The sequence below is a fragment of the Phyllobates terribilis genome, unplaced genomic scaffold (assembly GCF_046119375.1).
Source record: "Phyllobates terribilis strain yellow unplaced genomic scaffold, ASM4611937v1 Scaffold_7__3_contigs__length_470593459, whole genome shotgun sequence".
Lineage (NCBI taxonomy): Eukaryota > Metazoa > Chordata > Amphibia > Anura > Dendrobatidae > Phyllobates > Phyllobates terribilis.
Window position 1 is genome coordinate 137,453,041 of NW_027362767.1, and position 22,543 is coordinate 137,475,583.

A 22,543-nucleotide genomic window follows, 5' to 3' on the forward strand; every position below is an offset into this window, starting at 1 on the left:
TCACCCTCCTCTACCCACTGTACAATAGTGTCTGTGCTCAACCCCCTCTACCCACTGTACAATAGTGTCTGTGCTCACCCCCCTCTACCCACTGTACCATAGTGTCTGTGCTCACCCCCCTCTACCCGCTGTACAATAGTGTCTGTGCTCAACCCCCTCTACCCACTGTACAATAGTGTCTGTGCTCACCCCCCTCTACCCACTGTACAATAGTGTCTGTGCTCACCCCCCTCTACCCCCTGTACAATAGTGTCCGTGCTCACCCTCCTCTACCCCCTGTACAATAGTGTCTGTGCTCACCTCCCTCTACCCCCTGTACAATAGTGTCTGTGCTCACCTCCCTCTACCCCCTGTACAATAGTGTCTGTGCTCACCTCCCTCTACCCACTGTACAATAGTGTCTGTGCTCACCTCCCTCTACCCCCTGTACAATAGTGTCCGTGCTCACCTTCCTCTACCCCGTGTACAATAGTGTCTTTGCTCACCTTCCTCTACCCCATGTACAATAGTGTCTGTGCTCACCCTCCTCTACCCACTGTACAATAGTGTCTGTGCTCACCCCCCTCTACCCCGTGTACAACAGTGTCTGTGCTCACCCCCCTGTACAATAGCGTCTGTGCTCACCCCCCTCTACCCCGTGTACAATAGTGTCTGTGCTCACCCCCCTCTACAATAGTGTCTGTGCTCACCCCCCTCTACCCCCTGTACAATAGTGTCTGTGCTCACCTACATCTACCCCCTGTACAATAGTGTCTGTGCTCACCTCCCTCTACCCACTGTACAATAGTGTCTGTGCTCACCTCCCTCTACCCACTGTACAATAGTGTCTGTGCTCACCTCCCTCTACCCACTGTACAATAGTGTCTGTGCTCACCCCCTTCTACCCCGTGTACAATAGTGTCTTTGCTCACCTTCCTCTACCCCATGTACAATAGTGTCTGTGCTCACCCTCCTCTACCCACTGTACAATAGTGTCTGTGCTCACCCCCCTCTACCCCGTGTACAACAGTGTCTGTGCTCACCCCCCTGTACAATAGCGTCTGTGCTCACCCCCCTCTACCCCGTGTACAATAGTGTCTGTGCTCACCCCCCTCTACAATAGTGTCTGTGCTCACCTCCCTCTACCCCGTGTACAATAGTGTCTGTGCTCACCTCCCTCTACCCCGTGTTCAATAGTGTCTGTGCTCACCTCCCTCTACCCACTGTACAATGGTGTCTGTGCTCACCTCCCTCTACCCCGTGTACAATAGTGTCTGTGCTCACCCCCCTCTACCCCGTGCACAAGGGTGTCTGTGCTCACCCTCCTCTACCCACTGTACAATAGTGTCTGTGCTCACCCCCCTCTACCCCCTGTACAATAGTGTCTGTGCTCACCTCCCTCTACCCCGTGTACAATAGTGTCTGTGCTCACCTCCCTCTACCCCGTCTACAATAGTGTCTGTGCTCACCTCCCTCTGCCACCTGTACAATAGTGTCTGTGCTCACCTCCCTCTACCCACTATACAATAGTGTCTGTGCTCACTCCCCTCTACCCACTGTACAATAGTGTCTGTGCTCACCCCCCTCTACCCACTGAACAATAGTGTCTGTGCTCACCTCCCTCTACCCCGTGTACAATAGTGTCTGTGCTCACCTCCCTCTACCCCGTGTACAATAGTGTCTGTGCCCACCCCCCTCTACCCACTGTACAATAGTGTCTGTGCTCACCTCCCTCTACCCACTGTACAATAGTGTCTGTGCTCACCCTCCTCTACCCACTGTACAATAGTGTCTGTGCTCACCTCCCTCTACCCCCTGTACAATAGTGTCTGTGCTCACCCTCCTCTACCCACTGTACAATAGTGTCTGTGCTCACCTCCCTCTACCCACTGTACAATAGTGTCTGTGCTCACCTCCCTCTACCCCCTGTACAATAGTGTCTGTGCTCACCCCCCTCTACCCACTGTACAATAGTGTCTGTGCTCACCTCCCTCTACCCACTGTACAATAGTGTCTGTGCTCACCTCCCTCTACCCACTGTACAATAGTGTCTGAGCTCACCTCCCTCTACCCACTGTACAATAGTGTCTGTGCTCACCCTCCTCTACCCCCTGTGCAATAGTGTCTGTGCTCACCTCCCTCTACCCCCTGTACAATAGTGTCTGTGCTCACCTCCCTCTACCCCCTATACAATAGTGTCTGTGCTTACCTCCCTCTACCCCGTGTACAATAGTGTCTGTGCCCACCTCCCTCTACCCACTGTACAATAGTGTCTGTGCTCACCCCCCTCTACCCCCTATACAATAGTGTCTGTGCCCACCCCCCTCTAACCCCTGTACAATAGTGTCTGTGCCCGCCCCCCTCTACCCCTTGTACAATAGTGTCTGTGCTCGCCTCCCTCTACCCCCTGTACAATAGTGTCTGTGCCCACCCCCTCTACCCCCTGTACAATAGTGTCTGTGCTCACCTCCCTCTACCCCCTGTACAATAGTGTCTGTGCTCACCTCCCTCTACCCCCTATACAATAGTGTCTGTGCTCACCCCCCTCTACCCGGTGTACAATAGTGTCTGTGCTCACCCCCCTCTACCCCCTGTACAATAGTGTCTGTGCTCACCCCCCTCTACCCCGTGTACAATAGTGTCTGTGCTCAACTCTCTCTACCCCCTGTACAATAGTGTCTGTGCTCACCTCCCTCTACCCACTGTACAATAGTGTCTGTGCTCACCCCCCTCTACCCCGTGTACAATAGTGTCTGTGCTCACCTCCCTCTACCCCGTGTACCATAGTGTCTGTGCTCACCCCCCTGTACAATAGTGTCTGTGCTCACCCCCCTCTACCCCGTGTACAATAGTGTCTGTGCTCACCCCCCTCTACCCCGTGTACCATAGTGTCTGTGCTCACCTCCCTCTACCCCGTGTACAATAGTGTCTGTGCTCACCTCCCTCTACCCCGTGTACAATAGTGTCTGTGCTCACCCCCCTCTACCCACTGTACAATAGTGTCTGTGCTCACCCCCCTCTACCCAGTGTACAATAGTGTCTGTGCTCACCCCCCTCTACCCCGTGTACAATAGTGTCTGTGCTCACCTCACTCTACCCCCTGTACAATAGTGTCTGTGCTCACCCCCCTCTACCCACTGTACAATAGTGTCTGTGCTCACCTCCCTCTACCCCCTGTACAATAGTGTCTGTGCTCACCTCCCTCTACCCCCTGTACAATAGTGTCTGTGCTCACCTCCCTCTACCCCCTGTACAATAGTGTCTGTGCTCACCCCCCTCTACCCACTGTACAATAGTGTCTGTGCTCACCCCCCTCTACCCCGTGTACAATAGTGTCTGTGCTCACCTCCCTCTACCCCGTGTACAATAGTGTCTGTGCTCACCTCCCTCTACCCCCTGTACAATAGTGTCTGTGCTCACCCCCCTCTACCCCGTGTACAATAGTGTCTGTGCTCACCCCCCTCTACCCCGTGTACAATAGTGTCTGTGCTCACCCCCCTCTACCCCGTGTACAATAGTGTCTGTGCTCACCCCCCTCTACCCCGTGTACAATAGTGTCTGTGCTCACCCCCCTCTACCCCGTGTACAATAGTGTCTGTGCTCACCTCCCTCTACCACCTGTACAATAGTGTCTGTGCTCACCTCCCTCTACCCCGTGTACAATAGTGTCTGTGCTCACCTCCCTCTACCCCGTGTACAATAGTGTCTGTGCTCACCCCCCTCTACCTCGTGTACAATAGTGTCTGTGCTCACCCTCCTCTACCCACTGTACAATAGTGTCTGTGCTCACCCCCCTCTACCCCGTGTACAACAGTGTCTGTGCTCACCCCCCTGTACAATAGCGTCTGTGCTCACCCCCCTCTACCCCGTGTACAATAGTGTCTGTGCTCACCCCCCTCTACAATAGTGTCTGTGCTCACCCCCCTCTACCCCCTGTACAATAGTGTCTGTGCTCACCTACATCTACCCCCTGTACAATAGTGTCTGTGCTCACCTCCCTCTACCCACTGTACAAGTGTCTGTGCTCACCTCCCTCTACCCACTGTACAATAGTGTCTGTGCTCACCTCCCTCTACCCACTGTACAATAGTGTCTGTGCTCACCCCCTTCTACCCCGTGTACAATAGTGTCTTTGCTCACCTTCCTCTACCCCATGTACAATAGTGTCTGTGCTCACCCTCCTCTACCCACTGTACAATAGTGTCTGTGCTCACCCCCCTCTACCCCGTGTACAACAGTGTCTGTGCTCACCCCCCTGTACAATAGCGTCTGTGCTCACCCCCCTCTACCCCGTGTACAATAGTGTCTGTGCTCACCCCCCTCTACAATAGTGTCTGTGCTCACCTCCCTCTACCCCGTGTACAATAGTGTCTGTGCTCACCTCCCTCTACCCCGTGTTCAATAGTGTCTGTGCTCACCTCCCTCTACCCACTGTACAATGGTGTCTGTGCTCACCTCCCTCTACCCCGTGTACAATAGTGTCTGTGCTCACCCCCCTCTACCCCGTGCACAAGGGTGTCTGTGCTCACCCTCCTCTACCCACTGTACAATAGTGTCTGTGCTCACCCCCCTCTACCCCCTGTACAATAGTGTCTGTGCTCACCTCCCTCTACCCCGTGTACAATAGTGTCTGTGCTCACCTCCCTCTACCCCGTCTACAATAGTGTCTGTGCTCACCTCCCTCTGCCACCTGTACAATAGTGTCTGTGCTCACCTCCCTCTACCCACTATACAATAGTGTCTGTGCTCACTCCCCTCTACCCACTGTACAATAGTGTCTGTGCTCAACCCCCTCTACCCACTGAACAATAGTGTCTGTGCTCACCTCCCTCTACCCCGTGTACAATAGTGTCTGTGCTCACCTCCCTCTACCCCGTGTACAATAGTGTCTGTGCCCACCCCCCTCTACCCACTGTACAATAGTGTCTGTGCTCACCTCCCTCTACCCACTGTACAATAGTGTCTGTGCTCACCCTCCTCTACCCACTGTACAATAGTGTCTGTGCTCACCCCCCTCTACCCACTGTACAATAGTGTCTGTGCTCACCTCCCTCTACCCACTGTACAATAGTGTCTGTGCTCACCTCCCTCTACCCACTGTACAATAGTGTCTGAGCTCACCTCCCTCTACCCACTGTACAATAGTGTCTGTGCTCACCCTCCTCTACCCCCTGTGCAATAGTGTCTGTGCTCACCTCCCTCTACCCCCTGTACAATAGTGTCTGTGCTCACCTCCCTCTACCCCCTATACAATAGTGTCTGTGCTTACCTCCCTCTACCCCGTGTACAATAGTGTCTGTGCCCACCTCCCTCTACCCACTGTACAATAGTGTCTGTGCTCACCCCCCTCTACCCCCTATACAATAGTGTCTATGCCCACCCCCCTCTAACCCCTGTACAATAGTGTCTGTGCCCGCCCCCCTCTACCCCTTGTACAATAGTGTCTGTGCTCGCCTCCCTCTACCCCCTGTACAATAGTGTCTGTGCCCACCCCCTCTACCCCCTGTACAATAGTGTCTGTGCTCACCTCCCTCTACCCCCTGTACAATAGTGTCTGTGCTCACCTCCCTCTACCCCCTATACAATAGTGTCTGTGCTCACCCCCCTCTACCCGGTGTACAATAGTGTCTGTGCTCACCCCCCTCTACCCCCTGTACAATAGTGTCTGTGCTCACCCCCCTCTACCCCGTGTACAATAGTGTCTGTGCTCAACTCTCTCTACCCCCTGTACAATAGTGTCTGTGCTCACCTCCCTCTACCCACTGTACAATAGTGTCTGTGCTCACCCCCCTCTACCCCGTGTACAATAGTGTCTGTGCTCACCTCCCTCTACCCCGTGTACCATAGTGTCTGTGCTCACCCCCCTGTACAATAGTGTCTGTGCTCACCTCCCTCTACCCCCTGTACAATAGTGTCTGTGCTCACCCACCTCTACCCCGTGTACAATAGTGTCTGTGCTCACCCCCCTCTACCCCGTGTACCATAGTGTCTGTGCTCACCTCCCTCTACCCCGTGTACAATAGTGTCTGTGCTCACCTCCCTCTACCCCGTGTACAATAGTGTCTGTGCTCACCCCCCTCTACCCACTGTACAATAGTGTCTGTGCTCACCCCCCTCTACCCAGTGTACAATAGTGTCTGTGCTCACCCCCCTCTACCCCGTGTACAATAGTGTCTGTGCTCACCTCCCTCTACCACCTGTACAATAGTGTCTGTGCTCACCTCCCTCTACCCCGTGTACAATAGTGTCTGTGCTCACCTCCCTCTACCCCGTGTACAATAGTGTCTGTGCTCACCCCTCTCTACCTCGTGTACAATAGTGTCTGTGCTCACCTCCCTCTACCCCGTGTACAATAGTGTCTGTGCTCACCTCCTTCTACCCCGTGTACAATAGTGTCTGTGCTCACCTCCTTCTACCCCGTGTACAATAGTGTCTGTGCTCACCCTCCTCTACCCCCTGTACAATAGTGTCTGTGCTCACCCCCCTCTACCCACTGTACAATAGTGTCTGTGCTCACCCCCCTCTACCCACTGTACAATAGTGTCTGTGCTCACCTCCCTCTACCCACTGTACAATAGTGTCTGTGCTCACCTCCCTCTACCCACAGTACAATAGTGTCTGTGCTCACCTCCCTCTACCCACTGTACAATAGTGTCTGTGCTCACCCCCCTCTACCCACTGTACAATAGTGTCTGTGCTCACCTCCCTCTACCCCCTGTACAATAGTGTCTGTGCTCACCTCCCTCTACCCACTGTACAATAGTGTCTGCTCACCCTCCTCTACCCACTGTACAATAGTGTCTGTGCTCACCTCCCTCTACCCACTGTACAATAGTGTCTGTGCTCACCTCCCTCTACCCACAGTACAATAGTGTCTGTGCTCACCTCCCTCTACCCACTGTACAATAGTGTCTGTGCTCACCCCCCTCTACCCACTGTACAATAGTGTCTGTGCTCACCCCCCTCTACCCACTGTACAATAGTGTCTGTGCTCACCTCCCTCTACCCACTGTACAATAGTGTCTGCTCACCCTCCTCTACCCACTGTACAATAGTGTCTGTGCTCACCTCCCTCTACCCCCTGTACAATAGTGTCTGCTCACCCTCCTCTACCCACTGTACAATAGTGTCTGTGCTCACCTCCCTCTACCCCGTGTACAATAGTGTCTGTGCTCACCTCCCTCTACTCCGTGTAAAATAGTGTCTGTGCTCACCTCCCTCTACCCCGTGTACAATAGTGTCTGTGCTCACCTCCCTCTACCCCATGTACAATAGTGTCTGCTCACCCTCCTCTACCCACTGTACAATAGTGTCTGTGCTCACCTCCCTCTACCCCCTGTACAATAGTGTCTGTGCTCACCTCCCTCTACCCCCTGTACAATAGTGTCTACTCACCCTCCTCTACCCACTGTACAATAGTGTCTGTGCTCACCTCCCTCTACCCCCTGTACAATAGTGTCTGTGCTCACCCCCCTCTACCCCGTGTACAATAGTGTCTGTGCTCACCTCCCTCTACCCCGTGTACAATAGTGTCTGTGTTCACCTCCCTCTACCCACTGTACAATAGTGTCTGTGCTCACCCCCCTCTACCCCATGTACAATAGTGTCTGTGCTCACCTCCCTCTACCCCCTGTACAATAGTGTCTGTGCTCACCCCCCTCTACCCCCTGTACAATAGTGTCTGTGCTCACCCCCCTCTACCCCCTGTACAATAGTGTCTGTGCTCACCTCCCTCTACCCCGTGTACAATAGTGTCTGTGCTCACCTCCCTCTACCCACTGTATAATAGTGTCTGTGCTCACCTCCCTCTACCCCGTGTACAATAGTGTCTGTGCTCACCCCCCTCTACCCCCTGTACAATAGTGTCTGTGCTCACCCCCCTCTACCCCCTGTACAATAGTGTCTGTGCTCACCTCCCTCTACCCCGTGTACAATAGTGTCTGTGCTCACCTCCCTCTACCCCCTGTACAATAGTGTCTGTGCTCACCTCCCTCTACCCCGTGTACAATAGTGTCTGTGCTCACCTCCCTCTACCCCGTGTACAATAGTGTCTGTGCTCACCTCCCTCTACCCACTGTACAATAGTGTCTGTGCTCACCTCCCTCTACCCCATGTACAATAGTGTCTGTGCTCACCTCCCTCTACCCCCTGTACAATTGTGTCTGTGCTCACCTCCCTCTACCCACTGTACAATAGTGTCTGTGCTCACCTCCCTCTACCCACTGTACAATAGTGTCTGTGCTCACCTCCCTCTACCCCGTGTACAATAGTGTCTGTGCTCACCCCCCTCTACCCACTGTACAATAGTGTCTGTGCTCACCTCCCTCTACCCCGTGTACAATAGTGTCTGTGCTCACCCTCCTCTACCCACTGTACAATAGTGTCTGTGCTCACCTCCCTCTACCCCCTGTACAATAGTGTCTGTGCTCACCTCCCTCTACCCCATGTACAATAGTGTCTGTGCTCACCTCCCTCTACCCCCTGTACAATAGTGTCTGTGCTCACCTCCCTCTACCCACTGTACAATAGTGTCTGTGCTCACCCCCCTCTACCCCCTGAACAATAGTGTCTGTGCTCACCTCCCTCTACCCCCTGTACAATAGTGTCTGTGCTCACCTCCCTCTACCCCCTGTACAATAGTGTCTGTGCCCACCCTCCTCTACCCACTGTACAATAGTGTCTGTGCTCACCTCCCTCTACCCACTGTACAATAGTGTCTGTGCTCACCTCCCTCTACCCCCTGTACAATAGTGTCTGTGCTCACCCCCCTGTACCCCGTGTACAATAGTGTCTGTGCTCACCCCCCTCTACCCACTGTACAATAGTGTCTGTGCTCACCTCCCTCTACCCCCTGTACAATAGTGTCTGTGCTCACCTCCCTCTACCCCCTGTACAATAGTGTCTGTGCTCACCTCCCTCTACCCACTGTACAATAGTGTCTGCACACCCTCCTCTACCCACTGTACAATAGTGTCTGTGCTCACCCCCCTCTACCCACTGTACAATAGTGTCTGTGCTCACCCCCCTCTACCCCCTGTACAATAGTGTCTACTCACCCTCCTCTACCCACTGTACAATAGTGTCTGTGCTCACCTCCCTCTACCCCCTGTACAATAGTGTCTGTGCTCACCTCCCTCTACTCCGTGTACAATAGTGTCTGTGCTCACCTCCCTCTACCCCGTGTACAATAGTGTCTGTGCTCACCTTCCTCTACCCCCTGTACAATAGTGTCTGTGCTCACCCCCCTCTACCCACTGTACAATAGTGTCTGTGCTCACCTCCCTCTACCCCCTGTACAATAGTGTCTGTGCTCACTTCCCTCTACCCCCTGTACAATAGTGTCTACTCACCCTCCTCTACCCACTGTACAATAGTGTCTGTGCTCACCTCCCTCTACCCCCTGTACAATAGTGTCTGTGCTCACCTCCCTCTACCCCCTGTACAATAGTGTCTGTGCTCACCTCCCTCTACTCCGTGTACAATAGTGTCTGTGCTCACCCCCCTCTACCCACTGTACAATAGTGTCTGTGCTCACCCCCCTCTACCCACTGTACAATAGTGTCTGTGCTCACCTCCCTCTACCCCCTGTACAATAGTGTCTGTGCTCACCCCCCTCTACCCACTGTACAATAGTGTCTGTGCTCACCTCCCTCTACCCCCTGTACAATAGTGTCTACTCACCCTCCTCTACCCACTGTACAATAGTGTCTGTGCTCACCTCCCTCTACCCCCTGTACAATAGTGTTTGTGCTCACCTCCCTCTACCCCCTGTACAATAGTGTCTGTGCTCACCTCCCTCTACTCCGTGTACAATAGTGTCTGTGCTCACCCCCCTCTACCCACTGTACAATAGTGTCTGTGCTCACCTCCCTCTACCCCCTGTACAATAGTGTCTGTGCTCACCTCCCTCTACCCCCTGTACAATAGTGTCTGTGCTCACCTCCCTCTACTCCGTGTACAATAGTGTCTGTGCTCACCCCCCTCTACCCACTGTACAATAGTGTCTGTGCTCACCTCCCTCTACCCCCTGTACAATAGTGTCTGTGCTCACCTCCCTCTACCCCCTGTACAATAGTGTCTGTGCTCACCCCCCTCTACCCACTGTACAATAGTGTCTGTGCTCACCCTCCTCTACCCACTGTACAATAGTGTCTGTGCTCACCTCCCTCTACCCCCTGTACAATAGTGTCTGTGCTCACCTCCCTCTACCCCCTGTACAATAGTGTCTGTGCTCACCTCCCTCTACTCCGTGTACAATAGTGTCTGTGCTCACCCCCCTCTACCCACTGTACAATAGTGTCTGTGCTCACCTCCCTCTACCCCCTGTACAATAGTGTCTGTGCTCACCTCCCTCTACCCCCTGTACAATAGTGTCTGTGCTCACCTCCCTCTACTCCGTGTACAATAGTGTCTGTGCTCACCCCCCTCTACCCACTGTACAATAGTGTCTGTGCTCACCTCCCTCTACCCCCTGTACAATAGTGTCTGTGCTCACCTCCCTCTACCCCCTGTACAATAGTGTCTGTGCTCACCCTCCTCTACCCACTGTACAATAGTGTCTGTGCTCACCTCCCTCTACCCACTGTACAATAGTGTCTGTGCTCACCCCCCTCTACCCACTGTACAATAGTGTCTGTGCTCACCTCCCTCTACCCACTGTACAATAGTGTCTGTGCTCACCTCCCTCTACCCCGTGTACAATAGTGTCTGTGCTCACCTCCCTCTACCCCGTGTACAATAGTGTCTGTGCTCACCCCCCTCTACCCCCTGTACAATAGTGTCTGTGCTCACCCCCCTCTACCCCCTGTACAATAGTGTCTGTGCTCACCTCCCTCTACCCCCTGTACAATAGTGTCTGTGCTCACCCCCCTCTACCCACTGTACAATAGTGTCTGTGCTCACCTCCCTCTACCCACTGTACAATAGTGTCTGTGCTCACCCCCCTCTACCCCGTGTACAATAGTGTCTGTGCTCACCTCCCTCTACCCCGTGTACAATAGTGTCTGTGCTCACCCCCCTCTACTCCGTGTACAATAGTGTCTGTGCTCACCTCCCTCTACCCCCTGTACAATAGTGTCTGTGCTCACCTCCCTCTACCCAGTGTACAATAGTGTCTGTGCTCACCCTCCTCTACTCACTGTACAATAGTGTCTGTGCTCACCTCCCTCTACCCCGTGTACAATAGTGTCTGTGCTCACCCCCCTCTACCCACTGTACAATAGTGTCTGTGCTCACCTCCCTCTACCCCGTGTACAATAGTGTCTGTGCTCACCTCCCTCTACCCACAGTACAATAGTGTCTGTGCTCACCTCCCTCTACCCACTGTACAATAGTGTCTGTGCTCACCTCCCTCTACCCCCTGTACAATAGTGTCTGCTCACCCTCCTCTACCCACTGTACAATAGTGTCTGTGCTCACCTCCCTCTACCCCCTGTACAATAGTGTCTGTGCTCACCTCCCTCTACCCCCTGTACAATAGTGTCTGCTCACCCTCCTCTACCCACTGTACAATAGTGTCTGTGCTCACCTCCCTCTACCCCGTGTACAATAGTGTCTGTGCTCACCTCCCTCTACCCCCTGTACAATAGTGTCTGTGCTCACCTCCCTCTACCCCCTGTACAATAGTGTCTGCTCACCCTCCTCTACCCACTGTACAATAGTGTCTGTGCTCACCTCCCTCTACCCCCTGTACAATAGTGTCTGCTCACCCTCCTCTACCCACTGTACAATAGTGTCTGTGCTCACCTCCCTCTACCCCCTGTACAATAGTGTCTGCTCACCCTCCTCTACCCACTGTACAATAGTGTCTGTGCTCACCTCCCTCTACCCCGTGTACAATAGTGTCTGTGCTCACCTCCCTCTACTCCGTGTACAATAGTGTCTGTGCTCACCTCCCTCTACCCCGTGTACAATAGTGTCTGTGCTCACCTCCCTCTACCCCCTGTACAATAGTGTCTGCTCACCCTCCTCTACCCACTGTACAATAGTGTCTGTGCTCACCTCCCTCTACCCCGTGTACAATAGTGTCTGTGCTCACCTCCCTCTACTCCGTGTACAATAGTGTCTGTGCTCACCCCCCTCTACCCCGTGTACAATAGTGTCTGTGCTCACCCCCCTCTACACCGTGTACAATAGTGTCTGTGCTCACCTCCCTCTACCCCCTGTACAATAGTGTCTGTGCTCACCCTCCTCTACCCACTGTACAATAGTGTCTGTGCTCACCTCCCTCTACCCCCTGTACAATAGTGTCTGTGCTCACCCCCCTCTACCCCCTGTACAATAGTGTCTGTGCTCACCTCCCTCTACCCCCAGTACAATAGTGTCTGTGCTCACCCCCCTCTACCCACTGTACAATAGTGTCTGTGCTCACCTCCCTCTACCCCCAGTACAATAGTGTCTGTGCTCACCCCCCTCTACCCCCTGTACAATAGTGTCTGTGCTCACCCCCCTCTACCCACTGTACAATAGTGTCTGTGCTCACCCCCCTCTACCCCCAGTACAATAGTGTCTGTGCTCACCCCCCTCTACCCCCTGTACAATAGTGTCTGTGCTCACCCTCCTCTACCCACTGTACAATAGTGTCTGTGCTCACCTCCCTCTACCCACTGTACAATAGTGTCTGTGCTCACCTCCCTCTACCCACTGTACAATAGTGTCTGTGCTCACCTCCCTCTACCCCCTGTACAATAGTGTCTGTGCTCACCCCCCTCTACCCCCTGTACAATAGTGTCTGTGCTCACCCCCCTCTACCCACTGTACAATAGTGTCTGTGCTCACCTCCCTCTACCCCCAGTACAATAGTGTCTGTGCTCACCTCCCTCTACCCACTGTACAATAGTGTCTGTGCTCACCTCCCTCTACCCCCTGTACAATAGTGTCTGTGCTCACCCCCCTCTACCCCCTGTACAATAGTGTCTGTGCTCACCCCCCTCTACCCACTGTACAATAGTGTCTGTGCTCACCTCCCTCTACCCCCAGTACAATAGTGTCTGTGCTCACCTCCCTCTACCCACTGTACAATAGTGTCTGTGCTCACCCCCCTCTACCCACTGTACAATAGTGTCTGTGCTCACCTCCCTCTACCCACTGTACAATAGTGTCTGTGCTCACGCCCCTCTACCCCCTGTACAATAGTGTCTGTGCTCACCCCCCTCTACTCCGTGTACAATAGTGTCTGTGCTCACCCCCCTCTACCCACTGTACAATAGTGTCTGTGCTCACCCTCCTCTACCCACTGTACAATAGTGTCTGTGCTCACCTCCCTCTACCCCCAGTACAATAGTGTCTGTGCTCACCCCCCTCTACCCCCTGTACAATAGTGTCTGTGCTCACCCTCCTCTACCCACTGTACAATAGTGTCTGTGCTCACCTCCCTCTACCCACTGTACAATAGTGTCTGTGCTCAACTCCCTCTACCCCCTGTACAATAGTGTCTGTGCTCACCCCCCTCTACCCACTGTACAATAGTGTCTGTGCTCACCTCCCTCTACCCACTGTACAATAGTGTCTGTGCTCACCCCCCTCTACCCCCTGTACAATAGTGTCTGTGCTCACCCCCCTCTACCCCCTGTATAATAGTGTCTGTGCTCACCCCCCTCTACCCCCTGTACAATAGTGTCTGTGCTCACCCCCCTCTACCCCCTGTACAATAGTGTCTGTGCTCACCCCCCTCTACACCGTGTACAATAGTGTCTGTGCTCACCTCCCTCTACCCACTGTACAATAGTGTCTGTGCTCACCTCCCTCTACCCCATGTACAATAGTGTCTGTGCTCACCTCCCTCTACCCCATGTACAATAGTGTCTGTGCTCACCTCCCTCTACCCCCTGTACAATAGTGTCTGTGCTCACCCCCCTCTACCCCCTGTACAATAGTGTCTGTGCTCACCCCCCTCTACCCCCTGTACAATAGTGTCTGTGCTCACCCCCCTCTACACCGTGTACAATAGTGTCTGTGCTCACCTCCCTCTACCCACTGTACAATGGTGTCTGTGCTCACCTCCCTCTACCCCGTGTACAATAGTGTCTGTGCTCACCTCCCTCTACCCCGTGTACAATAGTGTCTGTGCTCACCTCCCTCTACCCACTGTACAATAGTGTCTGTGCTCACCTCCCTCTACCCCATGTACAATAGTGTCTGTGCTCACCTCCCTCTACCCCCTGTACAATAGTGTCTGTGCTCACCTCCCTCTACCCCATGTACAATAGTGTCTGTGCTCACCTCCCTCTACCCCATGTACAATAGTGTCTGTGCTCACCCCCCTCTACCCCCTGTACAATAGTGTCTGTGCTCACCTCCCTCTACCCACTGTACAATAGTGTCTGTGCTCACCTCCCTCTACCCCATGTACAATAGTGTCTGTGCTCACCTCCCTCTACCCCATGTACAATAGTGTCTGTGCTCACCTCCCTCTACCCCCTGTACAATAGTGTCTGTGCTCACCCCCCTCTACCCCCTGTACAATAGTGTCTGTGCTCACCCCCCTCTACCCCCTGTACAATAGTGTCTGTGCTCACCCCCCTCTACCCCGTGTACAATAGTGTCTGTGCTCACCCCCCTCTACACCGTGTACAATAGTGTCTGTGCTCACCTCCCTCTACCCACTGTACAATGGTGTCTGTGCTCACCTCCCTCTACCCCGTGTACAATAGTGTCTGTGCTCACCTCCCTCTACCCCGTGTACAATAGTGTCTGTGCTCACCTCCCTCTACCCACTGTACAATAGTGTCTGTGCTCACCTCCCTCTACCCCGTGTACAATAGTGTCTGTGCTCACCTCCCTCTACCCACTGTACAATAGTGTCTGTGCTCACCTCCCTCTACCCCCTGTACAATAGTGTCTGTGCTCACCTCCCTCTACCCCGTGTACAATAGTGTCTGTGCTCACCTCCCTCTACCCACTGTACAATAGTGTCTGTGCTCACCTCCCTCTACCCACTGTACAATAGTGTCTGTGCTCACCTCCCTCTACCCCGTGTACAATAGTGTCTGTGCTCACCTCCCTCTACCCACTGTACAATAGTGTCTGTGCTCACCTCCCTCTACCCCGTGTACAATAGTGTCTGTGCTCACCTCCCTCTACCCCGTGTACAATAGTGTCTGTGCTCACCTCCCTCTACCCCCTGTACAATAGTGTCTGTGCTCACCTCCCTCTACCCACTGTACAATAGTGTCTGTGCTCACCTCCCTCTACCCACTGTACAATAGTGACTGTGCTCACCTCCCTCTACCGCGTCTACAATAGTGTCTGTGCTCACCTCCCTCTACCCCCTGTACAATAGTGTCTGTGCTCACCTCCCTCTACCCCCTGTACAATAGTGTCTGTGCTCACCCCCCTCTACCCACTGTACAATAGTGTCTGTGCTCACCTCCCTCTACCCCGTGTACAATAGTGTCTGTGCTCACCTCCCTCTACCCCCTGTACAATAGTGTCTGTGCTCACCTCCCTCTACCCCCTGTACAATAGTGTCTGTGCTCACCTCCCTCTACCCCGTGTACAATAGTGTCTGTGCTCACCTCCCTCTACCCCCTGTACAATAGTGTCTGTGCTCACCCCCCTCTACCCACTGTACAATAGTGTCTGTGCTCACCCCCCTCTACCACCTGTACAATAGTGTCTGTGCTCACCCTCCTCTACCCCGTGTACAATAGTGTCTGTGCTCACCTCCCTCTACCCACTGTACAATAGTGTCTGTGCTCACCTCCCTCTACCCACTGTACAATAGTGTCTGTGCTCACCCCCCTCTACCACCTGTACAATAGTGTCTGTGCTCACCCTCCTCTACCCCGTGTACAATAGTGTCTGTGCTCACCTCCCTCTACCACCTGTACAATAGTGTCTGTGCTCACCTCCCTCTACCCACTGTACAATAGTGTCTGTGCTCACCTCCCTCTACCCCGTGTACAATAGTGTCTGTGCTCACTTCCCTCTACCCCCTGTACAATAGTGTCTGTGCTCACCTCCCTCTACCCCGTGTACAATAGTGTCTGTGCTCACCTCCCTCTACCCACTGTACAATAGTGTCTGTGCTCACCTCCCTCAACCCCCTGTACAATAGTGTCTGTGCTCACCCCCCTCTACCCACTGTACAATAGTGTCTGTGCTCACCTCCCTCTACCCCGTGTACAATAGTGTCTGTGCTCACCTCCCTCTACCCACTGTACAATAGTGTCTGTGCTCACCTCCCTCTACCCACTGTACAATAGTGTCTGTGCTCACCCTCCTCTACCCACTGTACAATAGTGTCTGTGCTCACCTCCCTCTACCGCGTCTACAATAGTGTCTGTGCTCACCTCCCTCTACCCCCTGTACAATAGTGTCTGTGCTCACCTCCCTCTACCCACTGTACAATAGTGTCTGTGCTCATCTCCCTCTACCCCCTGTACAGTAGTGTCTGTGCTCACCCCCCTCTACCCACTGTACAATAGTGTCTGTGCTCACCCCCCTCTACCCACTGTACAATAGTGTCTGTGCTCACCTCCCTCTACCCACTGTACAATAGTGTCTGTGCTCACCTCCCTCTACCCACTGTACAATAGTGTCTGTGCTCACCTCCCTCTACCCCCTGTACAATAGTGTCTGTGCTCACCCCCCTCTACCCCGTGTACAATAGTGTCTGTGCTCACCCCCCTCTACCCACTGTACAATAGTGTCTGAGCTCACCTCCCTCTACCCCCTGTACAATAGTGTCTGTGCTCACCTCCCTCTACCCCCTGTACAATAGTGTCTGTGCTCACCCCCCTCTACCCCGTGTACAATAGTGTCTGTGCTCACCTCCCTCTACCCACTGTACAATAGTGTCTGTGCTCACCTCCCTCTACCCACTGAACAATAGTGTCTGTGTTCACCTCCCTCTACCCCGTGTACAATAGTGTCTGTGCTCACCCCCCTCTACCACCTGTACAATAGTGTCTGTGCTCACCTCCCTCTACCCACTGTACAATAGTGTCTGTGCTCATCCCCCTCTACCCCCTGTACAATAGTGTCTGTGCTCACCCCCCTCTACCCACTGTACAATAGTGTCTGTGCTCACCTCCCTCTACCCCCTATACAATAGTGTCTGTGCTCACCCCCCTCTACCCCGTGTACAATAGTGTCTGTGCTCACCTCCCTCTACCCCCTGTACAATAGTGTCTGTGCTCACCTCCCTCTACCCCCTGTACAATAGTGTCTGTGCTCACCCCCCTCTACCCACTGTACAATAGTGTCTGTGCTCACCCCCCTCTACCCACTGTACAATAGTGTCTGTGCTCACCTCCCTCTACCCCCTATACAATAGTGTCTGTGCTCACCTCCCTCTACCCCGTGTACAATAGTGTCTGTGCTCACCTCCCTCTGCCCCCTGTACAATAGTGTCTGTGCTCACCCCCCTCTACCCACTGTACAATAGTGTCTGTGCTCACCTCCCTCTACCCCCTATACAATAGTGTCTGTGCTCACCCCCCTCTACCCCGTGTACAATAGTGTCTGTGCTCACCTCCCTCTACCCCCTGTACAATAGTGTCTGTGCTCACCTCCCTCTACCCCCTGTACAATAGTGTCTGTGCTCACCTCCCTCTACCCACTGTACAATAGTGTCTGTGCTCACCTCCCTCTACCCCGTGTACAATAGTGTCTGTGCTCACCTCCCTCTACCCACTGTACAATAGTGTCTGTGCTCACCTCCCTCTACCCCCTGTACAATAGTGTCTGTGCTCACCTCCCTCTACCCACTGTACAATAGTGTCTGTGCTCACCTCCCTCTACCCCGTGTACAATAGTGTCTGTGCTCACCCCCCTCTACCCACTGTACAATAGTGTCTGTGCTCACCTCCCTCTACCCCGTGTACAATAGTGTCTGTGCTCACCTCCCTCTACCCCGTGTACAATAGTGTCTGTGCTCACCCTCCTCTACCCCTTGTACAATAGTGTCTGTGCTCACCTCCCTCTACCCCCTGTACAATAGTGTCTGTGCTCACCCCCCTCTACCCCCTGTACAATAGTGTCTGTGCTCACCTCCCTCTACCCCCTGTACAATAGTGTCTGTGCTCACCCCCCTCTACCCCGTGTACAATAGTGTCTGTGCTCACCCCCCTCTACCCACTGTACAATAGTGTCTGTGCTCACCTCCCTCTACCCCGTGTACAATAGTGTCTGTGCTCACCCCCCTCTACCCACTGTACAATAGTGTCTGTGCTCACCTCCCTCTACCCCGTGTACAATAGTGTCTGTGCTCACCTCCCTCTACCCCGTGTACAATAGTGTCTGTGCTCACCCCCCTCTACCCACTGTACAATAGTGTCTGTGCTCACCTCCCTCTACCCCGTGTACAATAGTGTCTGTGCTCACCTCCCTCTACCCACTGTACAATAGTGTCTGTGCTCACCTCCCTCTACCCACTGTACAATAGTGTCTGTGCTCACCTCCCTCTACCCACCGTACAATATTGTCTGTGCTCACCTCCCTCTACCCACTGTACAATAGTGTCTGTGCTCACCTCCCTCTACCCACTGTACAATAGTGTCTGTGCTCACCCCCCTCTACCCACTGTACAATAGTGTCTGTGCTCACCTCCCTCTACCCCGTGTACAATAGTGTCTGTGCTCACCCCCCTCTACCCACTGTACAATAGTGTCTGTGCTCACCTCCCTCTACCCCGTGTACAATAGTGTCTGTGTTCACCTCCCTCTACCCACTGTACAATAGTGTCTGTGCTCACCCCCCTCTACCCCATGTACAATAGTGTCTGTGCTCACCTCCCTCTACCCCGTGTACAATAGTGTCTGTGCTCACCTCCCTCTACCCACCGTACAATATTGTCTGTGCTCACCTCCCTCTACCCACTGTACAATAGTGTCTGTGCTCACCTCCCTCTACCCACTGTACAATAGTGTCTGTGCTCACCCCCCTCTACCCACTGTACAATAGTGTCTGTGCTCACCTCCCTCTACCCCGTGTACAATAGTGTCTGTGCTCACCCCCCTCTACCCCCTGTACAATAGTGTCTGTGCTCACCTCCCTCTACCCCCTGTACAATAGTGTCTGTGCTCACCTCCCTCTACCCCGTGTACAATAGTGTCTGTGCTCACCTCCCTCTACCCCGTGTACAATAGTGTCTGTGTTCACCTCCCTCTACCCACTGTACAATAGTGTCTGTGCTCACCCCCCTCTACCCCATGTACAATAGTGTCTGTGCTCACCTCCCTCTACCCCCTGTACAATAGTGTCTGTGCTCACCCCCCTCTACCCCCTGTACAATAGTGTCTGTGCTCACCCCCCTCTACCCCGTGTACAATAGTGTCTGTGCTCACCTCCCTCTACCCCCTGTACAATAGTGTCTGTGCTCACCCCCCTCTACCCCCTGTACAATAGTGTCTGTGCTCACCTCCCTCTACCCCCTGTACAATAGTGTCTGTGCTCACCCCCCTCTACCCCCTGTACAATAGTGTCTGTGCTCACCTCCCTCTACCCCCTGTACAATAGTGTCTGTGCTCACCTCCCTCTACCCACTGTACAATAGTGTCTGTGCTCACCTCCCTCTACCCACTGTACAATAGTGTCTGTGCTCACCTCCCTCTACCCCGTGTACAATAGTGTCTGTGCTCATCCCCCTCTACCCCCTGTACAATAGTGTCTGTGCTCACCTCCCTCTACCCACTGTACAATAGTGTCTGTGCTCACCTCCCTCTACCCCATGTACAATAGTGTCTGTGCTCACCTCCCCCTACCCCCTGTACAATAGTGTCTGTGCTCACCTCCCTCTACCCACTGTACAATAGTGTCTGTGCTCACCCCCCTCGACCCACTGTACAATAGTGTCTGTGCTCACCTCCCTCTACCCACTGTACAATAGTGTCTGTGCTCACCCCCCTCTACCCCCTGTACAATAGTGTCTGTGCTCACCTCCCTCTACCCCCTGTACAATAGTGTCTGTGCTCACCTCCCTCTACCCACTGTACAATAGTGTCTGTGCTCACCCCTCTCTACCCCCTGTACAATAGTGTCTGTGCTCACCCCCCTCTACCCACTGTATAATAGTGTCTGTGCTCACCCCTCTCTACCCCCTGTACAATAGTGTCTGTGCTCACCCCCCTCTACCACCTGTACAATAGTGTCTGTGCTCACCTCCCTCTACCCACTGTACAATAGTGTCTGTGCTCACCTCCCTCTACCCACTGTACAATAGTGTCTGTGCTCATCTCCCTCTACCCACTGTACAATAGTGTCTGTGCTCACCTCCCTCTACCCCCTGTACAATAGTGTCTGTGCTCACCTCCCTCTACCCACTGTACAATAGTGTCTGTGCTCACCTCCCTCTACCCCGTGTACAATAGTGTCTGTGCTCACCTCCCTCTACCCCGTGTACAATAGTGTCTGTGCTCACCTCCCTCTACCCACTGTACAATAGTGTCTGTGCTCACCTCCCTCTACCCACTGTACAATAGTGTCTGTGCTCACCTCCCTCTACCCACTGTACAATAGTGTCTGTGCTCACCCCCCTCTACCCACTGTACAATAGTGTCTGTGCTCACCTCCCTCTACCGCGTCTACAATAGTGTCTGTGCTCACCTCCCTCTACCCACTGTACAATAGTGTCTGTGCTCATCTCCCTCTACCCCCTGTACAATAGTGTCTGTGCTCACCCCCCTCTACCCACTGTACAATAGTGTCTGTGCTCACCTCCCTCTACCCCGTGTACAATAGTGTCTGTGCTCACCTCCCTCTACCCCCTGTACAATAGTGTCTGTGCTCACCTCCCTCTACCCCCTGTACAATAGTGTCTGTGCTCACCCCCCTCTACCCACTGTACAATAGTGTCTGTGCTCACCTCCCTCTACCCACTGTACAATAGTGTCTGTGCTCACCCCCCTCTACCCCGTGTACAATAGTGTCTGTGCTCACCTCCCTCTACAATAGTGTCTGTGCTCACCCCCCTCTACCCCGTGTACAATAGTGTCTGTGCTCACCTCCCTCTACCCACTGTACAATAGTGTCTGTGCTCACCCCCCTCTACCCACTGTACAATAGTGTCTGTGCTCACCTCCCTCTACCCACTGTACAATAGTGTCTGTGCTCACCTCCCTCTACCCACTGTACAATAGTGTCTGTGCTCACCTCCCTCTACCCCGTGTACAATAGTGTCTGTGCTCACCTCCCTCTACCCCCTGTACAATAGTGTCTGTGCTCACCTCCCTCTACCCCCTGTACAATAGTGTCTGTGCTCACCCCCCTCTACCCACTGTACAATAGTGTCTGTGCTCACCTCCCTCTACCCACTGTACAATAGTGTCTGTGCTCACCCCCCTCTACCCCGTGTACAATAGTGTCTGTGCTCACCTCCCTCTACCCCGTGTACAATAGTGTCTGTGCTCACCCCCCTCTACCCCGTGTACAATAGTGTCTGTGCTCACCCCCCTCTACAATAGTGTCTGTGCTCACCTCCCTCTACCCACTGTACAATAGTGTCTGTGCTCACCCCCCTCTACCCCCTGTACAATAGTGTCTGTGCTCACCTCCCTCTACCCCGTGTACAATAGTGTCTGTGCTCACCCCCCTCTACAATAGTGTCTGTGCTCACCTCCCTCTACCCCATGTACAATAGTGTCTGTGCTCACCTCCCTCTACCCACTGTACAATAGTGTCTGTGCTCACCTCCCTCTACCCACTGTACAATAGTGTCTGTGCTCACCTCCCTCTACCCACTGTACAATAGTGTCTGTGCTCACCTCCCTCTACCCACTGTACAATAGTGTCTGTGCTCACCTCCCTCTACCCACTGTACAATAGTGTCTGTGCTCACCTCCCTCTACCCCCTGTACAATAGTGTCTGCTCACCCTCCTCTACCCACTGTACAATAGTGTCTGTGCTCACCTCCCTCTACCCCCTGTACAATAGTGTCTGTGCTCACCTCCCTCTACCCCCTGTACAATAGTGTCTGCTCACCCTCCTCTACCCACTGTACAATAGTGTCTGTGCTCACCTCCCTCTACCCCGTGTACAATAGTGTCTGTGCTCACCTCCCTCTACCACCTGTACAATAGTGTCTGTGCTCACCTCCCTCTACCCCCTGTACAATAGTGTCTGCTCACCCTCCTCTACCCACTGTACAATAGTGTCTGTGCTCACCTCCCTCTACCCCCTGTACAATAGTGTCTGCTCACCCTCCTCTACCCACTGTACAATAGTGTCTGTGCTCACCTCCCTCTACTCCGTGTACAATAGTGTCTGTGCTCACCTCCCTCTACCCCGTGTACAATAGTGTCTGTGCTCACCTTCCTCTACCCCCTGTACAATAGTGTCTGTGCTCACCCTCCTCTACCCACTGTACAATAGTGTCTGTGCTCACCTCCCTCTACCCCCTGTACAATAGTGTCTGTGCTCACCTCCCTCTACCCCCTGTACAATAGTGTCTACTCACCCTCCTCTACCCACTGTACAATAGTGTCTGTGCTCACCTCCCTCTACCCCCTGTACAATAGTGTCTGTACTCACCTCCCTCTACCCCCTGTACAATAGTGTCTGTGCTCACCTCCCTCTACCCCCTGTACAATAGTGTCTACTCACCCTCCTCTACCCACTGTACAA